This window comes from Nyctereutes procyonoides, unplaced genomic scaffold (genome assembly GCF_905146905.1).
Source record: "Nyctereutes procyonoides isolate TBG_1078 unplaced genomic scaffold, NYPRO_anot_genome, whole genome shotgun sequence".
NCBI classification, from domain to species: domain Eukaryota; kingdom Metazoa; phylum Chordata; class Mammalia; order Carnivora; family Canidae; genus Nyctereutes; species Nyctereutes procyonoides.
The window spans coordinates 20,970,736-20,995,439 of NW_026575035.1; the positions used below are offsets into that span (position 1 = coordinate 20,970,736).

The 24,704-nt window shown below is 36.3% G+C and overlaps 1 pseudogene; it reads right to left on the bottom strand.

Annotated features, from left to right (window-relative positions):
- Positions 1-715: 715 nt before the first annotated feature.
- The window catches only part of LOC129505248 (U6 snRNA-associated Sm-like protein LSm3), a 50,104-nt pseudogene continuing 26,115 nt past the window's right edge, over positions 716-24,704 (bottom strand).

Consider the following 24,704-nt stretch of genomic DNA (forward strand, 5'->3'; position numbering starts at 1 on the left):
ATATTCTAGAATATTCTAGAGAATAGCCTGCCCAGTTATTCTGATTTGTGGAAATTTGTGATTTGTACAATAAAAATGAGCACAGATATGCTGATGTCTGTTAGTTCCTAGCCTCTTTGGTGCTTTCCTTTACGATTTCACTATCAGATCTAGAATCTCAGGAAGCAAATTCACAGAGCAGGAGCTGGTGGAAGAGGGGGATTAACTTGGCTCCATTTTCACTAACCGTTATCATATAAATGCTGCTAGCCTAGAACATGATTTGAAGTAAAGGGCAGTCAGGCTGACCTCAAGTGCCTTGAAAGCATCGTGAGTGGCCACTGAGCAAAACTGCCCACCTACCATATCATCCTTCGTCCTCCTCCACACCCCAGGCTGAGCATCCTGCCCTTGTTTCCACTTCCATTTTCTACTGTTCCAGAAGAAGAAGTGGGCATAGAATAAATGGGTTTATTTTGTTTTGTTTTGTTTTTTTGGGTTTTGGGTTTTTTTTCTATATCCTTATGATCCCATTTTTTGAAAGGATTGGAAAAATATAAAAATGCCCTTTAGCTTAAGGATTTTTGAGTTATATGCAAATGGAGTCATTTCAAGAGTGGAAGAGTCCTTGGTCATTTCTTAATATCGAAATTTATGCAGGTTTCTCTTCTGAATGTCTTCTAAAGAGGCAATCATACAAAGTCTCCCATTTTCCACACACAATAAATTCTTTGTTTCAGCCAACTCTTAATGGAGGGGCAACTAGTACAACACCATCTCCCTGGACAAAGAGCATTGGAATATTCTGTTTTGTTGCTTTATATATCTTTGTACGTTTCCTCATCAAATTCTATAGCAGTCACATTTTTCCACATCTCCCAATATTACATTTAAATGCTGATCATAAGCATATAATCTGCCTTGAAGCTCTCTGTTGTTTCTTATTTTCACATAAATTAGCTCAACCAGGCTGAGCCTTCTGAGATCCAGGGGCTGTTTTACCATCCTGGTAGTTTCTTGCTGTCCACATTGTCTGCCATGTTTCACACCCTGAGCCCTTTAGAACATCCGCAGTTTAACCCAGATCTGCCACTTATTTTATGACTGCCTAGCTTATTTTCCTGATCTTTAGTTTTGCTCTCTGTGTAATGAGAATAAAAAATAGTAGCCCTGCAGGACTGTCGTGAAAATTCATTTATTCATTCAACAAGTATCTACTGAGCTCTTACTGAGCTCTACTGTTCCAAACACTGGAAATACAGCATTTGGAGGACAAGGGGGACCAAAGTTTCTGTGCTTATGTTGCTAATATTCTAGGGAAGACACCACAAGTAGTATAATATTATATAATATAATAAATATAATATATATAATATAATATATAATATAATATATAATATATAATACTAAAGTAAGAGATCCTTCTGTCTTTCCTTCCTTCCTTTCTTCTTTCCTTCCTTTATCTTTTCATTCAATAAGTATTTGTGTTGGCAACTAAAGAAGGCACTGGATAAACTGATAATCAATTGAAACTCAATGGAGTCCTGAAGGAGTATCTAAAAGTAAGACCCACCATCTACTTCGACATGGATGGAACTGGAGGGTATTATGCCGAGTGAATTAAGTCAATCAGAGAAGGGCAAACATTATATGGTTTCATTCATACGAGGAATATAAAAAATAGTGAAAGGGATTATAGGGGAAAGGAGAGAAGATGAGTGGGAAATATCAGAGAGGAAGACAGAACATGAGAGACTCTTAGCTCTGGGAAACAAACAAGGGATAGTGAAAGAGGAGTTGGGCAGGGATGGGGTGACGGTGACAGGCACTGAGGGGGGCACTTGACGGGATGAACACTGGGTGTTATACTCTATGTTGGCAAATCGAACTACAATAAAAAAAGATTTAAAAAAATAATAAAAGTAAGACCAGGAATCTCTGCCATGAAGGAAAGGTGATTATAGGAAAGTGATAAGGCAAAGAAAAAAAAAACATTAAAAAAATTTAAGGCTGTCTTACATTTTTGCCCTGATATGGCCATGAAGATTCTGAAAAACCTTTAAGACTTGCTGACAGACCAATACTAATTCTATTGTTTTAAATATTTATACTATAAGACTATTTAGGCATTACAAATTTTATTACAGGGCAGCCCAGGTGGCTCAGCGGTTTAGCGCCGCCTTCAACCCAGGGCGTGATCCTGGAGTCCAAGGATCGAGTCCCATGTCAGGCTCCCTGCATGGAGCCTGCTTCTCCCTCTGCCTGTGTCTCTTCCTCTCTCTCTGTCTCTGTGTCTCTCGTGAATAAATAAATAAAATCTTTAATAAAAATTTTATTACAGGGGCACCTGGGTGGCATAGTTGTTGAGTGTCTGCCTCTGGCTCAGGGTGTGATCCCCGGGGAGGTCCTGGGATTGAGTCATGTATCTGGCTCCTCACAGGGAGCCTGCTTCTCCCTCTGCCTGTGTCTCTGCCTTTCTCTGTGTGTCTCTCATGAATAAATAAATAAAATATTTTTTAAAAGTTTATTACACACTAGTGTCTTGGTACTGATAGAATAGCTTATCTCAGACTACCTCTTCTTTCAATGACAATTTTAAACTCTGGAGAAAACATAAAACTACAACAGCTTTAAGATAGTGGAAGACAACCAAACCTAGGCAGAAGCTAGAAGAGACACACATCTCTCCAACACCCCCACCCCCAACACATACACACAGTTCACCATAGCACACAGGCAAATACTCAAGCAGAAAGCAGCCATCACAGTAGACTGAAGAGTCAGGTCAGAATTCAAGGTTGTCAGAGCAGTAAGAAATGTAAGCAGAAAATCCCAGAGAAAAGGATGCAACGGAGAGGACAGCCCTAACATCTGCACTTGAATTCCTCTTGAATTCTTTGCTATCTTTGAACTTCATGTATGAGCAGAGAATTGGAGGAGCCCAGCTGTGAGCAACAGCTGCCTGATGTCACAGAGATGGAGTTGAGAGTTCAAGCCTCACCACGTTAGAAGGACTTAGTAACACTCAGACTTTTCAGTTAAACTCCCAAAAGGCCACATGCTAGGAGGAAGGGCAGTTTTACTATTTTATAGCTACAGTTCAAATACATGTTGGGAAACACTAGTGCTAATTTCAAGACTAAGGACCAACTCCTTACAATTCAGGGCAAAATTGGAATACATCCACCCTAACAGTGAAAAATGAGTCTCCACAGAGTCAAAGTGATATGCTGGTAACTTTAAAACTATTTTGAAATAGTTTTAGAAATATGGAAAAGTTGTAGAGATAGCAGACAGTTCCCCTATATACTTTGTCCACCTTCTACTAATGCTAATATATTGCATACTCATAGTATAATGATCAAAACTAGATTAACATTGGTACTATACTATTACTAAACTTCAAACCAGGTGTTATTCAAATTTCATCATTTTTTCCACTGATGTCCTTTTCAGTTCCAGGATCCAATCCAGAATCCCACGATACTTTAAATTGTCTTTTTATCTCCTCCAATCCCCAGTCTTTCCTTGTCGTTTCTGACCTTGACACTTTTGACAAATGTTGTTCTATCATTTTGGTACTCAGTTTAGGTTTATCCAATGTATTCTCACGATTAGATTAAGATTATGCATTTTATGCAAAAATGGTACAGAAGTGATTTTAGCCATTTTTATTGCATCATATCAGTGATATGTGATGTCAGTATATCTTATTTCTGAGGCTGTTAATCTTGATCATTGGATTAAGACAGCGTCTGCTGGGTTTCTCTACTCTAAAGTTACTTTTTTTTTTCCATTTATTTATTTAAAAGAGAGAATGAGGGCAGCCTGGGTGTCTCAGTGGTTTAGCGCTGCCTTTGGCCCAGGGTGTGATCCTAGAATCCTGGGACCAAGTCCCAGGTTGGGCTCCCTGCGTGGGGCCTGCTTCTCCCTCTGCCTGTGTCTCTTCCTCTCTCTCTCTTTGCATCTCTCATAAATAAATAAAATCTTTTAAAAAATAATAATAATAAAAAGAGAGAGCAAGCATGGGGTGGGGCAGAGAGAGAGGGAGAGAGAGAATTTCAAGCAGACTCTATGCTGAGCATGGAGCCACATGTGGGGCTCCATCTCATGACCCTGAGATCATGATCTGAGCCGAAATTAAGTCAAATGCTTAACTGACTGAGCCACCCAGGTGCCCCATACTATTTTTCTTTCTATAATTGATGAAACTTTGTGAGAAATACATTAAGACTATGCATACTGTTTCTCCTAAAATGCTAAATTTTGCATCAATGGGTGGATCCTCCCTGTAGCAATTATCATTGTGGTATTTGCCCCAAGTTAATTTTTATATTTCTTTCATACCTTCTACATATATTAATTAAAACTCTTCTGTAAGAAAGAACTTTCTCTTTTCTCCCATGCACCTATTTATTCAATTATTTATTTATATCAGCATGAACTTATGGATGCTTGTTTTATTTTATAAGGTTTTTAAAAAATATTTTATTTATTTATTTGACAGAGAGAACTAGCACAAGCAGGGGGAACTTCAGGGGGACAGGGAGTAGCAGACTCCCCACTAAATAGGGAGCTGACGGAGAGCTCTATCCCAGGACCCCAGGATCATGCCTGGAGCCAAAGGCAAATGTTTAACTGACTGAGAATCACCCAGGCACCCCTATTTTATGAGTTATAATCCAAAAGATCATTATTTTGTTACTCAAATTGTTCCAGTTTTGCCCACTGGAAACTCCTTCATATTGGCTCCCAGATCCTTTCAGTAAGCTTCGTCATTGCTGTTTTTTAATTGAGCATATTTTTACTTTCACTACTCCAAGGAACTATGGTTCCTTTTCCTGAAAAATATATGCCAATAATTTAATTGTTGGGACAGTGACTCACCAAGAGAAAAAAAATCTGACAGACAACCCAAATATTAAAATTACTTGGAGAAGATTTTAAAAGTAATCAGGATATATGTAAGAAAATCTTTAGAAAGGAGAATTATAAAGGTGAAAAGATAAACAAATTTCAGGAGAAATATGGAAAATAAAAAAATTAGGGTAATCCTAGAACTGAAAAATATGATATCTAAAATCTAAAACAGATATGAACCATGAGCTTGATCACACCTTAATATATTTTGACAAATTTTTTGCCACACTTCCTTAGGTTTACTTAAAACTTTAATGATACATTTCAATGTTCTTTTGTATTTTTTTCTGATTCTATTCCTCTCCCTCCCCAATTATTCCTTAACATAATAAGTGTACATTATTACATACATAAACAGTATGTAGTATTTTTACATTTTTTTGAGAAATGTGTTCTAAAATTTAGTTTTTTTACTCAATGTTACTTTTCATATTTATCTATATTGATAATAATTCATTAACTCTGGCATATTATTTCATTTCTTGAATGCATCCTAATTGAATCATCTAATCTCTTTTGAAATACACAGATGGTTTCCAGTTGTTGAGTATTCAAAATAGTCACATGTGAGAGATTTTTCCTATTATATATTTTTTTTAGCTGAATTTCTGAACTTAGTGTTTGGGCATATTAACCTAAGTCTCTATCATCAAATTTTACTCCAATGTGGTTGCACCTATTTACATGATCAAAAGCAGTATGGGATTTAAGTGCTCATTTCTCCACATACTTGCCAAAACTTGTCATTCTGGTAGGTGTAAATGTAACTGTACTTGATTGTTTTAATTTACATTTACTGGGTGGGTGATGATATTGTCATATATTTACAACATATTCAGGTTTCCTGTCTGTAAATTGCCTATTCATCTCCCTTGTCCATTTTCTATTGAGTGATTTGTCTGTGCATGATTACCATGTAAAGTTCTTTATAAATTCTGAATAATAATCTCTACCAGGTATAGCTTTTTAAAACATATCCTCCCAGTATATAGTTTACCTTAAAGTTGTTTATGGTATAATTTTTGAACAGAAGCTTTAATGATAAGCAGTGTTTTTTTATGTGCCTCGTTTAAGAAATTATTCCTTTCTATGATGTTTCTTCTAAGATATTTTGGTCTTTAATATATCATAAATTTGTTTTTGTATCTGGAGTGTTAAAGAGATCTTTTTCCTATATGGATAAGCAATGATATCAGAACCATTTATCAAATATCTGCTCCTTTCTCCACTGCTTCACAATGCCTCCTCTGTTTTCATATATATATGAATCTGGACTATCACTGTTCTGGATGTCTCTTTGTCTATCCCACACCTCCTGATTCCTATAGCTTTGTGATTTGTCTTATCTGATATGGAGAACTCTCTCAAGTTGTTCTTTAAAATATCTTAACTACGCTTGGCTTTTTACTCTTCCATGTGAATTTTAAGGCCAACTTGTCAATTTTTACAAAAGAAATTCTATTGGGGTTCCTAGAATGAATTTACATTGAATTTATAAGATTAATTTGGGGGAGACTGGCATCTTTGTGACATAGTCTTTTTAACCATGAACATGTTATATTTCACTTATTTATTAAGATCTTTCTTTACATCTTTCTATAACACTTTAAAGTTTTCTCCATGTGGTTCTTACTGTCCTTTTATTGGATTTATTCCCAGATACCATATGTTTTTGTTGCTAATTGGGAATATCATTTGTTGTTAGTACATTTTCTAATTAGTTATTACTGAGGTAATGTTATTGGCTTACACTGTGGCTGTGAAAATCTCTGAGTTCTCAGGGTTAGTTTTGACAGTGATGTGAAATATAATAAATGTGTGGGATAGTAAAGCATTATCAGGTCAGACACACATGCAGTGGCCTCATGATATAGAATCTTAAGAATTCCATCTCCAAGTATGTATTGCCTACAGTTTAGAGATCTCTGGTTCACACCCTACCATTTTAGAATGATCGGGAAAAAAAAGTTTCTGGTACAGAAACTTAAGCTAGATCAGAGTGATCTGTTGGACTGCCAGTCCTCTTTCTCCGAGGCTTATGTTTACATTGAATATAATTCAGGATGCATGCATCATCTGGCCTTTGTTGTAGGTCACTTCTTGACCTTTGGACCATGGTGAATGAAAATCCAGCCCTCTGCAGGTTTGGTGCTACCCCTGGTGGGTCTCAACCCAGTCTAGCGTGAGCTGTGAGCTGGCACCAGCATGGTTTCTATGAAGAGTTTTCATGGGAAGAGATGAACCACTCAGCAAGGAAATAAGCTTACCAGTTCTTTCTTTTAGTTGGTATTTTCATGTGAAGGAAATGAAGAAGCACTTCACATACACATAGTCACTTAATTTTCATAATATTTCGATGAGGTGTCATTGTCCTATTTGAGACAACAAAGCAAAATTTAGGGAATTAAATAACCCAGCTCCCCAAAAAATGATAGGACCTTTGCTCTACTTAATTCCAACATCTGGTGACACCCGGGTGGTTCAGTGATCAAGCATCTGCCTTCAGCCCACGGTGTGATCCTGGAATCCTGGGACCAAGTCCCACGTCGGGCTCCCTGCATGGGGCCTGCTTCTCCCTCTGCCTGTGTCTCTGCCTCTCTCTCTCTGTCTCTCTCCTGAATAAATAAATAAAATCTTAAAAAAAAAAATTCCAACATCTGTGCCTTTCTCACTACCCCATTCATTGATGTTTACTTATTTTTACCAGTATTATATTTGTTTGTACCTATATGGTATTCTTTGTACACAAAAGCACATTATACTAATGAAAAGACATTTTAGAGGCTCAGCTAATCATTTCCTTAGTTGGTCAGTGACTAAGATGGGTCGTGCCAAGATGCATGGGAGTGAGCCTCATGGTCCCACTGAAGGATGGTGGGGAGGACACATCTGGCAGGGGAGCACTAGAAATGGTCTCCTGTTAAGAAATGGATCTGGAAGGAAAATCTAATCACAAGATCAGAAAAACCAGTGACTATTATGCAGAGAGCATTGGCAAGTTGCTGAGGATCTTTTCTGAGCAGAACAAAAGGAAAAAGGGCTTATATTTCAGCACTAAAAAATTGTAAACAGACATAAGAAAATTAGAAATAAAGATGATATTTTTAAAGTTATGTACAGCAAAACAACAACAACTGAAAAAACAGAGAACAGAGGTTATGGCATCTACATGGGCTAATTAGATCACTTTTGTCCTCAATTCATGCATCTTTCCCCTCCAAAATCTGCTTTGTACCTCCAGTAACTGTAAAACAGAAGATGAAAATATAATGCCCAATAAATTTGAAGAACTATTCCTTAATGGGTCTGGCCAAAATACATCTTGTGAAATCTGGAGACTCATAGTATAGGGACAATGCTGAATTTCATTTTTTTGTTATTTAAAATATTGCATATGTCAGTTGCAAGGCATCTACAGTAACAAAGCAAAAAAACTAGAAGCTTACTTCTGAACATCCCATTAGACTTGCAGTCCAGTGTATCTTTAAAGCCAAATTTAAAAAAACATGTAAGAGAATAATATGCCTTTACTTGGGCTCCAAATCCTCTTCAGTTTATAGAAAGAGGCATGCTGCTTTCCTCAGCTCTTTGTGGGAAACCTGCATAGGGCTGTATATATAATTGAAGTCCTGGTATCCATTTATGCTTCCTCTCCAATCCGAGCAAAGAATTCAGAGACCAGCAATTCTACAGTAATTAATTTAAAAAAAGGTGGGGGGGAGAGGCAAACACACACACACACACACACACACACACACACACACACACGTCGTGACAGTCAAATTCACTTTTGCAACCCCAGGAGAAGCTGACCTCACAGTACAAGTGCTTCACTGCCTTGTCAGTATATTTTACATTCCCAAAAGACCTCAGTCACACCTGGGAGTCACAAAAGGAATGTGATTGCCTGCTGTGTTAAAATACAGATCAATGGAAAAGAAAAAAAAATCTAACCCCGAGTTTTGTTATGCTTGGTTTAAATAGCTGTTCATACTCTGCATTCAAGGTAGCAACAGTTACACAGCTATATATAACTTTACCCCATCCTCAAGGGACAAGCAAATCTCTGCTACATCAGCATGATATAGCTCATATAAAACATAACTGAAAAGATAATACAATAAGAATAGCCACCATCTTCGAGCGTTTTCTATTTCCCAGTTACTGCTCTAAAGTTAAAAATTAATTTATCTTGCTTCATCTTTATGAAAGTTATAATACTGATGCTAACACTTCATATAGTCATTTATTGGCCATGTGCAATTCTTAAGTTATTGCTCACGGTCAAATAGTCAGTAAATGGAAGAACAGGCTTTGACCGCAGGCTGGTCTGGAGCCCACACCCTCCTTGCATGATGCTATCTGCCTCTACCTCCAGTTCAGTAGGGCAGATTGACAAACCTCTACCTTACAGAGGAGAGGACAGAAGCCTAGAGGGATTACCTGCTCAAGATCGCACAGTGGAGGTGCTGCGATTCAAGCTTGGCATGGACAGAGCCAGGGCCTGTGCCAGGGAAACATCCAGCGGGTGCTCTCCTCTGGAGGTGGCCTTGGAGACCCGGCCAGAATCCACAGCTTGTCATGCAAATAGAAAGATCTGTTCTCTAATAATGTGTGGCATATGGTTAAAGACCAGTGCAATCTGGCAGGATTAGAAGCCTGGTGCGGAATATATGACCAGAGTCTCTCCCCTCTGTTCAGAGCAGATGGAATGGTGAAGGTGATGGTGGCTCATAGGAGAGGTTAGATTCTACATGATGGGAAGAGGGCATCATGGGTTCTGATGGGAGGGGCTGCTGGCTGCTGGCTTTTCCTATTTCCTCTACATGAACTCAATATGTTCCAATGTGAGAGGTACATTGATTTGTTGAAGGATAATTCAGCTGCCATAGCAAAATGAAGCAAAATATCATTGTGGGCATGTACAAGCTGCTTGCGTTATGCCAGGTTTTTGAGGCCAAATCCAAGCTGTCCTAATGTATTGCCTTATTTCAGTTCAAGTAATATAATTAAAGGCTATGGTTGGCACATAGTTACTAATTACATGGTAACCACCGTGCCTCCTCTGGGTTTTAATATTTATTCATAATTTTTTTCACCAGATCAAACTAACCATCTTGGACAGTCATGAGCTAATATTTTTGTTGTGTTTGTCCTATAAGTAGACCTGTTACATTCCAGCTGGCCGACTGATCTTTGAAGACAGAACTGACTCAGTCTTGCTAATTTTTACACTTAATTAAATATGAGACGTTCGACTTTGGGATAAATATTGAGTAGCTAGACCTATCAAGGTTTTTAAAGCCTGACCAGCATTTTACATTCAAGAAGCGATAGAAGGATTGATGGAAATTTATATATTCATGATGTCCAAACCAGTGCATGAGTTAGGTGAAATTTTTCTAGAACCAAATGGATAAGAGAGTGACAAGATAGAGATGACAATTGTTTAGAGACTTGTTTTAATGCCATTCTCCCTTCACAAGATGCTGGGTTTCTGGAAAGCAAAGTTGTGCTTTACTTACTAATCTTTGTACACCAAGCACAGTACCTGGGGCATAGTGAGTGCTTCATAAATATTTATTGAATGAATTAATGAATGAGTGAATGAATTAGATGGGTAGGAAATATAGGTCACTGATTAGCTAGAAGGGTTGTCACAGGAGACACACTCAGACAACAAAAAGATTTTTTGTTGTCTAAAAAGTACGGAATGGAAAGTATGTAAAGTTTACATTAGCTTACATATACATATATACATATATACATATACATATACACACATATTCATATGTAATAATGTATAACAAATCACAAATAGTACTAAGTGAGGTTTCTCTGTTAACTTGCATCTCATCAAAGAGATGGGGAGAACTTTTCACCAATAATGGCTCTTATCTATCTTCTGATTCTATCCAGACTGCATCATAAGTCTGTTCTTGTTTAAGAGGACATGTCCTTTCACAATATATACAAATATTGAATCACTATGTTGTACATCTAAAACTAATATAATGTTATATGTCGATTAAATCTCAAAAAATAAAATAAAAGACACTTCCATTTAGTTATATTAATTGCAGAGACATCTCAAGTTATGTTTAAAAACTGACCAAGGTTTATCCTTGACTGTATTGATCACATTTTTTTTTAAGATTCTACTTATTTATTTGAGAGAGAAAGACTGAGATAGCAACAGAGAACATGAGTGGTGAGGAGAGGGAGAAGCAGGCTCCCCACTGAGCAGGGAGCCCAACATGGGGCTAGATCCCAGGACCCTGGGATCATGACCTGAGCTGAAAACAGATGTTTAACTGACTGAACAACCCAGGTGCCCCTGACTGCATTTTTATAGTTCTAGTTAATTCACTGCTTCATAGACATGTCACTACTCTTTCAAAGTATATTCTGCAAAATTACTACCACCTGTGTTCTTTCTTTTGCTCGCTCTCCATGACAACCTTCTCTGTTTTGATGGTGAGAAGGGATTAAATAGACTTCCTTGGATTTTAGCAGGAACAAAACAGCTCCCCAACAAAAATGCTTACTCCACTGCATAGAACCATTGCAATTATGAAACTTACTTTGCTTTTATTCAAACCTCCCACCTAGTATAACAGTCTATCCTTATAGTATTACCTTTTTCCCATTCCCTAAGGATAGGTTACATATACACCCAACCAGAACTCTATCATTAAAATATTAATCATTCATATAGTCCTTGGCCATTAAAATTATTTCTGACTAATTGCCTAATTTATCTTTTATAAGGTCCAGCCTAGAAACCAAAGCTAAGGCTGTTTATGAGACCTGCCTCAGATTACATTGTCAGTAAGTGGCAGGGCTCATTGTACCCTAAGTCAAGATTGCTTTTTATCCTGCTAAAGTCATTGCAAAATATTTTTAAAAGATTTCCACCAGTTTAACACCAACATCTACCAGTGGCTGGGATTTCAACAAATACATGTCATCGGTACTGGGATTTCCCACTCCTTAGTCGCAAATGAGATGACCTTCTGCAATCAGCCTCATGGTGGTAGGAAGGGCTGGGAGACTGCAATCAGAAAGCACTTTCACTCCTTTTACAGAATGGTGCAGAGGAGGGACAAAGCATCATCATTCCAGAAGCCCTGCACACAGTCATTTCTGTTGCCCTCTTCCCCGCACCCTTTCAATCTTTGAAAATGTCTTTTTGCAAGAGAGTGATCTGCACATCATCACAGTCTCAAAATGATTCTGAAGACTGATGGTTTATTTGTGTATGCAGTCATTATTTGCTTATTTCCATTTCATTCCAGTCAGATCCCTATTATCTCAAGACTGCTCACCAAGTCTGTGGCTTCTCCGGCTCATTTGACCTGCCCCTTTGCTCTTCTGTTACAAGTATCCTCCCATTTCTAAGCCTGTGACTTTGTTTGCCAACACACCAGTACAGAGAGAAAAGACACAAGGAAAGAGCTCAGTTTACTACTTGTTCACAATGGCAGTGAGGATAGATTTCCTGTTTCATTCCTTGTTTTTTCAGTTTAAGTTTTGCAGAGTGAAGAAGGCAGGATGTGGAGGGTTTGAAAACATGGATTATTTTGCTAGGTTCTGGTATTTTGAAATATTTATGTTTATTGTAATTAGATAAAAGGAAAAATCTAATCTCTTCAGGGGTCATTGAATCACTTTTCTGCTCTCTGTTTTGGGATATGGATTCCTTTAAGGTAAATTGGACTATTGATCTTAATCACTATCTTAATATTGATATAGTTTTCTTTGTTGAAATTCATTAGTTACCACTTGCTAAAAACAGGCCCTGAGGTGAACTGATTGCCCTTAGCAATTTCATAGTTTATTACAAAGCTAAGAGTTAAAGCAAAAGTCAAGGATGACCTGGCCAGGGACACAGCTCCAGCTCCATCAGAGCTCTGGGCTCATGGGCTGGTTTTTGCCCCTACTGCTAGCAGGGAGTGGAGAGCTCAATGAGGTGAAGTCACTTTGCTGAAAAGCCTGAAGCAGATGAAGATGAGAGGTGTTGGTACCAGTGTTGTCTGTCCTGGAAAACCAGTGGTGTCTCACCTCTGTGGCTCTCCCTGAAGACCAGCCCACTTTGAATACTACACAGAGAAGAGTTTCACCTTTTGTGAAACTAATACATTAGAAAAGAAAAATCGGTTACAGTTTCTTAATGGTTTTACATGCTGAAATTAAGAAGAAGTTTTACAAACTTGAAAAATTATATACCCCATTGAATAAATGTCCACAAACATAGTCCCTGGCTATATCTTTTAGAAGCTTGATTTGGGGGAGAAGGTGGAATGGTGCTGCTAGGAGAAATTGCTGTGTGTCTTTAATACAGAGACCATTCACACTGGGAGCTTTACATGAATAGCAAATTGTTGTAACAATCAGAAATACTTCCTTCAAGCTGATGCATTAATTTAATCCAGCAAAACAACAAAAGTATATTTTTAAGTCCAGTTTATAGTGTTGTCAGCATTACACCTCATAAACTTTTATCATTTTATAGATGAGTTACTATTGCAATCTGGTTATATGCTAGGTAAAACTTAACTAAGCACATTAAATTAAATTTTAAAATGTTATAAAGAATAAAGTGGCTTCAACATGAAATATCTCTTTTGGTGTCACCGACCCATGTTATTTTTTTATTGAAAAAAAAATGAATAAGCACTGCATGTACTTGGGTACTATAGAAAGCGTGTGCTAGTTAGCAAGGTTTTTTTCTACTTTATTTTCTAAGCCAAGTGTTATACAACATCCCACATAATAGAATTGTTCCAGAGGGATGGCGAAATAAAGAGTATTTATAAAACAATAGTATTAGCAGTGATATAAACAAAAATTCATTTAATGTGAGAAGTAGAAATCAGTAAACCTTTTTTGTTCTACCAAGATGAAGAATCTTAAAAATGTTCCTGACTTTTGATCCTATATTCCACTTCTAGAAATACTTTAGCAAACCGAAGATGCATCAAAAGACCAAGATGACTCAGAGAGCATTAGTTATAAAAGCCGAAAGCAACAGTAAAATAATCTAAATATCAAAAAGAGAAAAGCCTGTTGTGATCGAAGGAATTATAGAGTGGAATATTGAGCAATAACATTAATGTGATGTTTTTGAAAAGCTGCTGGTGTTGTATAAACCCACCCATAAGACAGACTTGAATGAATAAAAAAGAAAAAATTCTGTGAAGAGTATGATTAAAATCAATCTATATTAAATATATGCATATATGTAATAGCTTGAAAAGGTACCAAAAGAAAATACACCAACATACTGAAAAGTAGTTATTGATTATTTTTATTTTCTGTTTTGTATTGTTTCTGAATTTTCAAAAATGTTGAAACTTGAATGCCTTTGTGACAGTTAATGTTATGCATCAACTTAACTGAGCTAAGCAATGCCTGGAAAGCTACTAAAACATTATTTCTGGTGGTATCTGTGTGACTGTTCTGGATGAGAGTAGCAACTGAATTAATAGACTGAGTGAAGAAGACCACCCTTACCAATGTGCGTAGGTATCATCAAATTTGTGGAGGGCCTGAACAGAACAAAAAGGTGGAGGAAGGGGGAATTTGAGCTAGGACATTTATCTTCTCCTGCCTTCAGACATTGGCACTCCTAGTTCATGAGGCTTAGGATTTGCACTAAGAGTTACATCATTTACCCTCCCCCCCATCCCCCAGCATACACACTGTTCTCAGACCTTTAGATTAGGATTGAATTATACTGTCACCTTTCTTGGTTCTCTAGCTTGCAGGCAGCAGATCATGGGGCCTCTTAGCCTCCATAATCATGTAAATCAATTCCTATAATAAATCTCTAGATAGATAGATAAAAAGATAGATATATAGAGACTATATATAAATATATACATATAGTCTATATATACAGACTATATATAAACTATAGTCTATATTATATATATTATACATATATACATATATAATATTATACAATTTGTATTTAATCTGTATATAGTCTATCCTATTGGTTTTGTTTCTTTGGAGAACTCTAATACAATATTATATTTATAGTGAGACAGTATCATATATAGATAAAAATATTTATTTTAGTCAGGGAACACTTCATTACTCATCCTATGAGGCTGTTATTACCAAAATCAAAGGCATCAGGAGAAAAATATAAACCAATATCCTTTATGAATACAGATGTAAAAATTCTCAACAAAATACTAGCAAATGAAACACAGCAGCATAAAAAAAGATTGTACACTGTAATCAAGTAAAATTTATCCCAGAAGAGTAAGATTGATTCAATGTATGAAAATCAGTGTAATATATCACATTAATAATATAAAAGAAAAAACCCACACAATCATTTTTGCAGATGCAGAAAAAGCATTTGACAAAAATACAACACATTTTCACAATAAAAACAATCAGAAAACTAGAAATAAAAGGGAATTTCCTCAGCATAAAAAAAGAGCATGTATGGAAAGCCCATAACTAACATCATATTTGATTGTGAAAGAAAGTTTCTTTTCTCCTAAGACTGAGAACAAGACAAAAATATCCACACTTGCCAATTCTATTCAACCTTGTAGTGGAGGTTCCAGACATAGTAACTAGGCAAGAAAAATAAATAAAAGACATGAAGATTGCAAAGGAAAAAGTAAACTATTTGTAGATGACATGATATTCTATGTGGAATATTCTCAAGAATTCATATATAGATACCCAAACACACACACAAACACACAATTTAGAGATATTAGTAAGTTCAGTAAGGTTGCAAAATATGTCAATATACAAAAATCAGTTGTATTATTGTACACAGCCATCTGAAAATGAAATTAAGAAAGCAATTCCATTTACAATAGCATCAAAAAGAATAAAATACATAAGAATAAATATAACCAAAGAATTGCCCAACTTGTACATTGAAAACTACAGTGCTGATGAAAGAAATGAAAGACCTAAATGAATGGAAAGACATCCTCTGTTCATGGACTGGAAGACTTAATATTGTTAAGATGGCAATACTCCCAAATATGAGCTACAAATTAATTGCAATCTCTAAAAGATTTCAACTGAGTTTTTTTACAGAAATGGAAAATCTGACCCTAAAATTCATATGGAATTGCAAGAGACCCAGAACAGCAAAAACAGTCTTGAAAAATAAAGAGGAAAATTGGAAGACTCCGACTTCCCTTATTTCAAAACTAACTACAAAGCTGCACCAGTCAATAAAGTATAATACTGGTTTAAGGATAGACATGGAATTAAGAGTCCAGAAATAAAACCATACATTTATATCAATTAATTTTCAACAAGGATGTCAAGACCATTCAATAGGAAAATAAATCTTTCAGTTGCAAGATTAACTGGATATCCACATCCAAAGAAATGAATTTGGACCCTACTTCACACCATATAATGAAATTAAGTCAAAATACATCAAAGCTAAATATTTGAAATATTAGAGCTTAACTTATAAAAATCCTTAGAAACATAGAATTAAATCTTCATGACCCTCATGATTAAGTAACAGTTTGTTAAATATGACACTCAAAGTGTAAGCAACTAAAAATATAGATTAATAAGACTTCATTGAAATTAAAAACTTCTGCATGTAAAAGGACACTATCATGAAAGTAAAGAGACAGTCCACAAAATTGGAGAAAGTATTTACAGTCATTTATCTGATAAGGGACTGGTGTCAAGACTACATAAAGAATACATACAATTCAATGATAGAAAAACAAATAACCGGGGATCCCTGGGTGGCCCAGTGGTTTGGCACCTGCCTTTGGCCCAGGGCATGATCCTGGAGACCCGGGATCGAATCCCACGTCGGGCTCCCGGTGCATGGAGCCTGCTTCTCCCTCTGCCTATGTCTCTACCTCTCTCTCTCTCTCTCTCTCTCTCTCTCTCTCTCTCTCTCTGTGACTATCATAAATAAATAAAAAAATAAGAAAAAAGAAAAACAAATAACCAAAATTTTAAATAAGCATTACAAATAAGATATACAAAAGGTCAGTAAGCACATGAAAAATGCTCAACATTATTAGTCACTAGGCAAAAGGTAAATCAAAAGCACATGGGACGCCTGGGTGGCTCATCAGTTGAGCATCTACCTTTGGCTCAGGGATTCCAGGATCAAGTCCCACATTGGGCTTCCTGCATGGATGGAGCCTGCTTCTCCCTCTGCCTATGTCTCTGCCTCTCTCTGTGTGTCTCTCATGAATAAATAAATAAAATCTTTTTAAAAATAATAAATAAATCAAAAGCACAATGAGATACCACTTTGTATCCACTACAATAGCTATACTTTTTTCAAAATTCAGATCAAAATATAAAATTATTTGTGAAAATATGAAACTTTCTGTCCCATTTTGATCCTAATAAATCCCTGGGTTTGGGGTCATTTTATTAACTGCATTGCCTAATTGCTACTAATAAGTTGTTTTAATTTTACTAGCTATATGTTTTATTCTTAGCCTTTTAAAAAAGTATTCCTCTTTTTTTTAACACTTTTATTCTTTTCTTAGGTCTCAAATCTTTCTGTTCTTTTCAACATCATTTTTTAAATCGTCTTTTAGTTTGCTTCTATGAAACAAACTGTTGGAGTGCTAAGTCTGCTGGCTCACTCATGGTTCTGTTTGCTCAGGTGCTTCACCATATTTGATTGTACACTTATCTTCAGGATGGATTTGTTTGACTGGCACGAAGACTGCACTCCAGGAGCAGTTTCACATTTCCTTCTGCCAGGCTTTCCAGGGACATCATTTTCAAAGTAAAAATTTTTCAAAGTCAAAATTTCAAATTTTTCAGAGTAACTCTTTTTCACACTACTCAGAAAGAGAACATTCTTAAGTCAATGAACAAACTTTTTACAGATCACTGAAGTGCTGAGTAACACAGGGAACGTAACTAAGTACTTTTGCATGCATGTGAGTATTGACACCAGCCATTTTCTTTTTCTTCTTTCTTTCTTTCTTTCTTTCTTTCTTTCTTTCTTTCTTTCTTTCTTTCTTTCTTTCTTTGTTTTCTTTTTTAAGAGAGAGAGTGTGTGAGAGGGAGGAGGGACAGAAGGAGAAGTAGAAAGGGAGAAAATCTTAAGCAGTCTCCACGCCCAGCACAGAGCCAATGTGGGGCTGCATCTCACACCCTGAGATCATGATCTGAGCCAAAAATCAAGAATCCCTCGCTTAACCCACTGCACCTCCCAGGCGCCCCACCAGCCATTCTCTGATATAATAATCCTCCATCTACCTTAGCAGCATTAGCTCATGTGCTGGCTATTCATGTTCTTACTTCCTATTGCTAATTTCCTTCTTTATTATCGTATATATATATTGATAATCACATCATAATTTCTCAGAATTCTTTTGGTGTATTATATGTAGTTCAGTTTGTTATCTTTCTTTGATACTGTTTGTATTTATGGTGTTTAAATATTTGAGTTCCTGAATTCAAGTTTGGATACATACATCATCTGTTCTTTCTGGCAAAGTTTCCCAGGGAAGAGCAGGAGGCTAGTCCCAGTCTGTATTCCTCCCAGAAAGTTTAAGAAGAGAAGAGGGGATGAGTCCCAAACAAGGAGACCCATGCACCTGGGTCTCCAGAACCACTGTTTGGCCATTTCCATGCATCACCACTCCACAGACACCACCTGAGGAAAAAGAGTGGAGAGACAATAGTCTTCTAGGTTTTACCCAAACTTGCCCAGGCATATGAAGAGAATGGTTGGAAGAGTAAATACCTGACGTGGCTGGCCACTGATTCTGGGGCTTTGCACTGTTCTAATATTATTCCATGCAGAATAGCTGTACTTCATCAGTAAGTCTGTCCTGAAAGGGGGAAGCAATGATTGCTCCAAGACAACTCAGGAAGAGGCCAGAGTATTGTTTAAAGCTTTCTTCCAGATTTTCCTATTACACTGCCTCTGGCAGTCCTGAGCCAGGATGCAGCCGCTCATCTACTGCAGATGAGTCTTAACTGACCTCAGCCTTCCTTTTCTTTCTTTTTTAAATTTTCATGTATTTATTTATTTATTTATTTAAGAGAGAGAGGAGGCATGCATGAGCAGGGGGGAGGGGCAGAGAGACCGGGAGAAGCAGACTCCTCACAGAGTAGGAAACCTGATGCAGGACTCAATCCCAGGACTTCAGGATCATGACCTAAGCCAAAGGCAGATGCTTAACCAACTGAACCACCCTGGCACACTCTTCTTCTTCTTCTTCTTCTTCTTCTTCTTCTTCCTCTTCCTCTTCCTCTTCCTCTCCTCCTCCTCCTCCTCCTCCTCCTCCTCCTCCTCTCCTCTTCTTCTTCTCTTCTTCTTCTTCTTCTTCTTCTTCTTCTTCTTCTTCTTCTTCATTTTGTTTAATCCCATAAATTCCCTTTTCTTTCTTTCGTTTATTTCTTCAGGTTTGACTTTAGGAGAGCCAGCAGCCCATATTTATTTGATATCCTGATAGAAATCTATAATCCAATTTATTGCTTTTTATTTCTGACACCTGAGTATTTCCCTTGACTCCTACTATGGCAGATATACATTAAAAGTCATTATATGTTATTTAGCATTGTAGGGACTTTAAGACATGTGGGTTTGGGGATTGGTATAGTCTTAGAAATTACTGGAACCAGAAGTCACTTTAATCTTTTCAAATCCATGATACACATCTTTATGTATTTGATTTGGCTACTCTTCTTTCACATTTTGCCAAATTTTACATGAGATAATTCTAAAGTCAACTTAATACTGCTTGGGTAATATTACATATATTTTACAATAAAGCCTATGATACTTGAAACAAGCAGAAATGTGGCAAGAGAAGTTAAGAACCTTTGTCCCAACATGTTGGGGGCATAAATGGTGTTTCTTTTATGAGGTAGTGATATACTTATGATTAAGAGTGTGAGCTTTAAAGTCAGAATTTCAAGTTGGATCACCTGCACCCTCAGTCACTTATTAACCACCTACACTTGAGCTACATTCTTAATTTCCCTAAGCTTTGGTTTGTGCAGCTGTAAAAGTGGTTAATAACTGTACCTACCACAGGCATTGATGTGAAGATTAACTTCTATAATAGGCACTTAGTACATGGCTGATCGTACAGTAAGTAACTAATTAAAAACTCTCGTTATTTTTATTATGTTTATTATGTTTTTCTAACCTAGAAATATTGGAAAAGATGAATCAAGGTGGTGGGCCACTACTCTCTTTGGTTTTCCCTATAAAACCTCATCTACTTCCATGACTTATATCTAAGTTTACATTTAGAAAGGGACAAACCCAAGTATTATTTAAATGCAAACTCTCAGTTTCCTCTTTCAGCTTAATAGGTCTTCAAATCTTATTTGCAGCTTCTATAATATGTAGTAACTTACATGAGCCAGAAGGACTTTAGAGCTATTTAAACATATTGCATTTATTTAGTCTAATAATGATTTGGAATTAAGACACGTATCTTCCTGGCCTAGTGATTCTCTATATATCTTACAGGTGTTACATTAGAATTGCAAGAAACACTGTTGGGGATATTGACTGAAATTGTAAAAGAATGTAAGAAGTATTAATCATTATTTTCATAATATCTACATTAAATGACATAAAGCAGATGGAATTATGTCTTGCCATTTACATATATATAATATGTTGTTTAAAACAACATATATTTTCTGATATTCTAAGATGTAGAAGTCTGAAATCAGTTTCACTGGGCTAAAATCTAAACATATATTTAAATATCCTTAGGATTTAAGACAGAAATTTATATATTACTGAATGAAGATGAGTTTGGACAATTTATCTTTGATTAATGATGGGTCAGTTTTTTATTGACTTTTTTTTTTGCATTTTGTTTTTAGAGGTTTTCTAAACACTTGACAAATCTGAAAGTCATTTATTTGTGTTTTTAAGAGAGTTTAGGGGATTTTCATTCTAGCTTTGATGGAAGAACAAAAACTGGATCCACACTCCTCCCTTACACAACTAAAAAACCTAGATAAAATGTATGAAATCAATACTTATGGGCATTCAGTGGATCCTGGCACAGGGGGCTGTGAAGCAAAGCAGGGTCAGGTCTGCAGTGAGGCTAATGGTTGTCTGGGTGATCACTGCAAACTGAAGGGGGCACTCACTTGCAGGGTCATGCAAGTGCAGAATTGCCCTGAGCAAGAGGAGTGTGGAAGTGTTCTTGAACTGGGGAGATAGGAATCAAATATTAGGGAGGCTCAACTGACGGGAACTTGCATAGAGTCCCAAATAAGGGGAACAATGTAGAGGCACACATGGCCTGGTGTGTCCTCCCCTTTTGTCTACTGCCTGGTACCATGTAGACACCATAAATGGAATGCTATAAGCCCCTTCCTTGGATAGAAGGACTTGGAGACAATCATCGGCTTCCCTTCCTCTTGCTTTCCTGAAGCAAAGGCAATGTACTGCTTTTTGGGTTTCCTGCCTATCTGAACTCTGTCCAAATATCTGCATCATTTCCTTTGTCTGATGACTAAATTGAGAATAAAAAGGAAAATGTTAATAACATGCAGGGCACTGGGATGTTGAAGTTCCAACCAGCCAGCGTAAAGCAATCTCACTGACCAGTTGGAGCATTCAGAGAAGACCCAAGCCATACCATTACTTAGCTTTAAAGGCTGCTCTGAACTTACCCCAAAGAAATTTCAGAATGAGTTTCAAAGGGCTCAAGCTCAAATGCAACTGAATTAACAACCAGCCAGAGCAAAACTTAATAGTCTTTGAAGGAAGTTAGCAAGACTAGACACACATCAAGATAATATTAATAATAATAAGCATCCTATTAAAACTGCTAGACATGAAGAAGCAGGAGAATGTGATATGTAAGGAGAAGAAAACTCAGTGATGGAACTGGACCAAGAATGATAGAAATGATGGAATTGCCAGATAAAGTCTTTTAAAAAGCTATTAAAAACATATTCAGACCCTTCAAAGAAAAAATTGAAATAATGAAGAAAGAAATTTTCACTAACTTTAAGATAACTGAAATCAAATAGGCAATGTTTTCTGACTATACCAGATTCAGATTAAAAATCAATAACAAAAGATATATAGGACATCAGTAAATACTAGGAAGTTAAAAAAAAAAAAAAAAAAGAACATCTCAGTAACACTTGGGTCAAAGAATTCATCAAGAGAGGCATTAGAGGGCAGCCCCCGGGTGGCTCAGCAGTTTAGCACTGCCTTTTATCCCCGGGTGTGATCCTGGAGACTCAGGATCGAGTCCCACATCATGCATGCATGGAGCCTGCTTCTCCCTCTGCCTGTGTCTCTGCCTCTTTCTCTCTCTCTGTGTCTCTCATGAATAAATAAATAAAATATTTTTAAAAAATTAAAAAAAAGAAAAAAAGACGTTAGAAAATATTTCAAACCGGATGATAAAGAAAGCACAATATATCAAAATTTGTGAGGTACAGCTAAAGCAAAACATATAGGAAAATTTATGGATTGAATTATTATGTGAAAAAAAGATTAACATTAATAATCTAAGCTTCTGGCTTCATAACCTAAAAGAAAACACATCAAATTGAATAAACAGGAATATGTAGAAAGAAATAAAAAAGATAGGAGCTAAAATCCATAAAATAAAATATTAGAAATAATAGAATTCTATAAACTCCTTTAGAAAATAGAAGTTGACATTTTCAAACTCATTTTAAGAGTCCATCATGACTTTGATAACAAAATCAGACAAAATCATTGCAAGAAAACTATACATTAAAATCCTTGATGAACATAAACACAAAATTCCTACCAAAATGGTGACACCTAGACACCAAAGTACATAAAAAATATATAATATATTATATATAATATATAAAATATATAATATATAAATATAACCAAGTGGGATTTATCAAAGAAATTCAAGGTTAGTATAAGATTTTGAAAATTCAGTATAAGTATCTCAGTAGATGCAAAAAATGGACTGGACAAAATTTAATACCTAATTATGCTAAAAGCTCTCCAAAAACTAGGCATTGAAGGAAACTTTCTCAAATTGATTAAGGGCATTTATAAAAAAAAAATCTACAGCTAATCTGATACTTAATGGTAACATATGGAATGTTTCCTGTAAGACTGGAAGCTAAACAAGAATGTCTATTAAATACTTCCTATTTGTACAAACTTGTCCTGAAGGTCCTGGTCAAAATATATGTGTAAAAGAGAATAAATTTTAACTTAGAGATTATAAAGAAAGAAACTAAAAACTATTAGCTGGTGATGTAACAGTTTATGCAGAAAATTCTAAAGAAACTAAAAACAACTAGTATATATTTATATTCATTTAATAAATGAGGTTTGCAAATTTGCAGAAATAATATACAAAAAAATTAAATGTATGCTTATATGCTGGAAACTATTGGAAAAACATTTAAGAATATGTTCTCAATAGCATCAAGAATATAAAATACATTCACATAAATGTAAATATATGTAACATATTTTTTAACAAAATAGTTTAAAACCTGCATATATAACATTAACAAAATATTCTGAGAGAAATTAGAGAAGAACTAAAAAAATCGAGAGCTATATTATGAATTGGACATCTCAGCACTGTTTATCTTTTTTTTTTAAGATTTATTTATTTATTTATGAGAGAGAGAGAGAGAGAGAGAGCAGAGAGAGGCGAGCACAGAAGAGGGAGAAGCAGGCTCCATGCCGGGAGCCTGAGGTGGAACTCGATCCCGGGTCTCCAGAATCATGCCCTGGGCCAAAGGCAAGTGCTAAACCGCTGAGCCACCCAGGGATCCCCCCTCAGCACTGTTTAGATGTTAATTCTCCCCATCCGGATCTATAGATTCAATGCAATCTAAGACAAATTCTCAATAGGCTACTTTGTACAAATTGATAAATCCGCTTTAAAATTGAAAATGCAAAGAATTGAAAAAGACTAAAATAATTTTTGTTTTGTTTGTTTTGTTTGTTTTTTAAAGATTTTTTAAAGATTTTATTCATTCATTCATAAGAGACACACACACAGAGGCAGAGACACAGGCAGAGGGAGAGCAGATGCCTTGCAGGGAGCCCATTGCAGGATTTGATCCTGAACCCCAGGATCACCACCCAAACCAAAGGCAGACACTCAAGCTCTGAGCCACCCAGGTGTCCCGAAAATAATTTTGAGCAAAGCAAAACAAACGACCAAGTTGGGGACTTTGGCCTCCTGTTTTAATGACCTCCTATACAACCACAATAATCAGGACAGTGTGATGTGAGCTAATGACAAACTTATAGATCAATGAACCAGAATAGAGAATTTAAAATTGGTCCACACATACAGAGTCCATTAAGTTTTTACAAAGATGCCAAGATAATTCAATGGAGATAAACAGTCCTTTCAACAAATGATGCTGAAACAATTGGATTGTTGTATGGAATACCATGCAAATAAATCAGTTTGATATGAACCCACAACTAATATGGCCAGATAATCTTAAACAAAGCAGAAAAGAATATCCAATGGGGAAGCAAAAAGCATCTCTTCAACAGACTGTTGGGAAAACTGGACAACCACATGCAAAAGAAAGAAACTGGCTCACATTCTTACGGCATACACAAAAATAAATTCAAAATGGATGAAAGACCTAAATGTTACATAGGATGCAAAATCCTAGGGAAGAATATGGGCAGTCACCTCTTTGACATTGGCCATAGTAACTTCACACTTGATATGTCTCCTAAGGCAAGGGAAACAAAAGCAAAAAATAAACTATTGGGACTTGATTAAAAAAAAAAAAGCCTCTGCACAGTGAAGGAAACCATCAACAAAACTAAAAGGCAACCT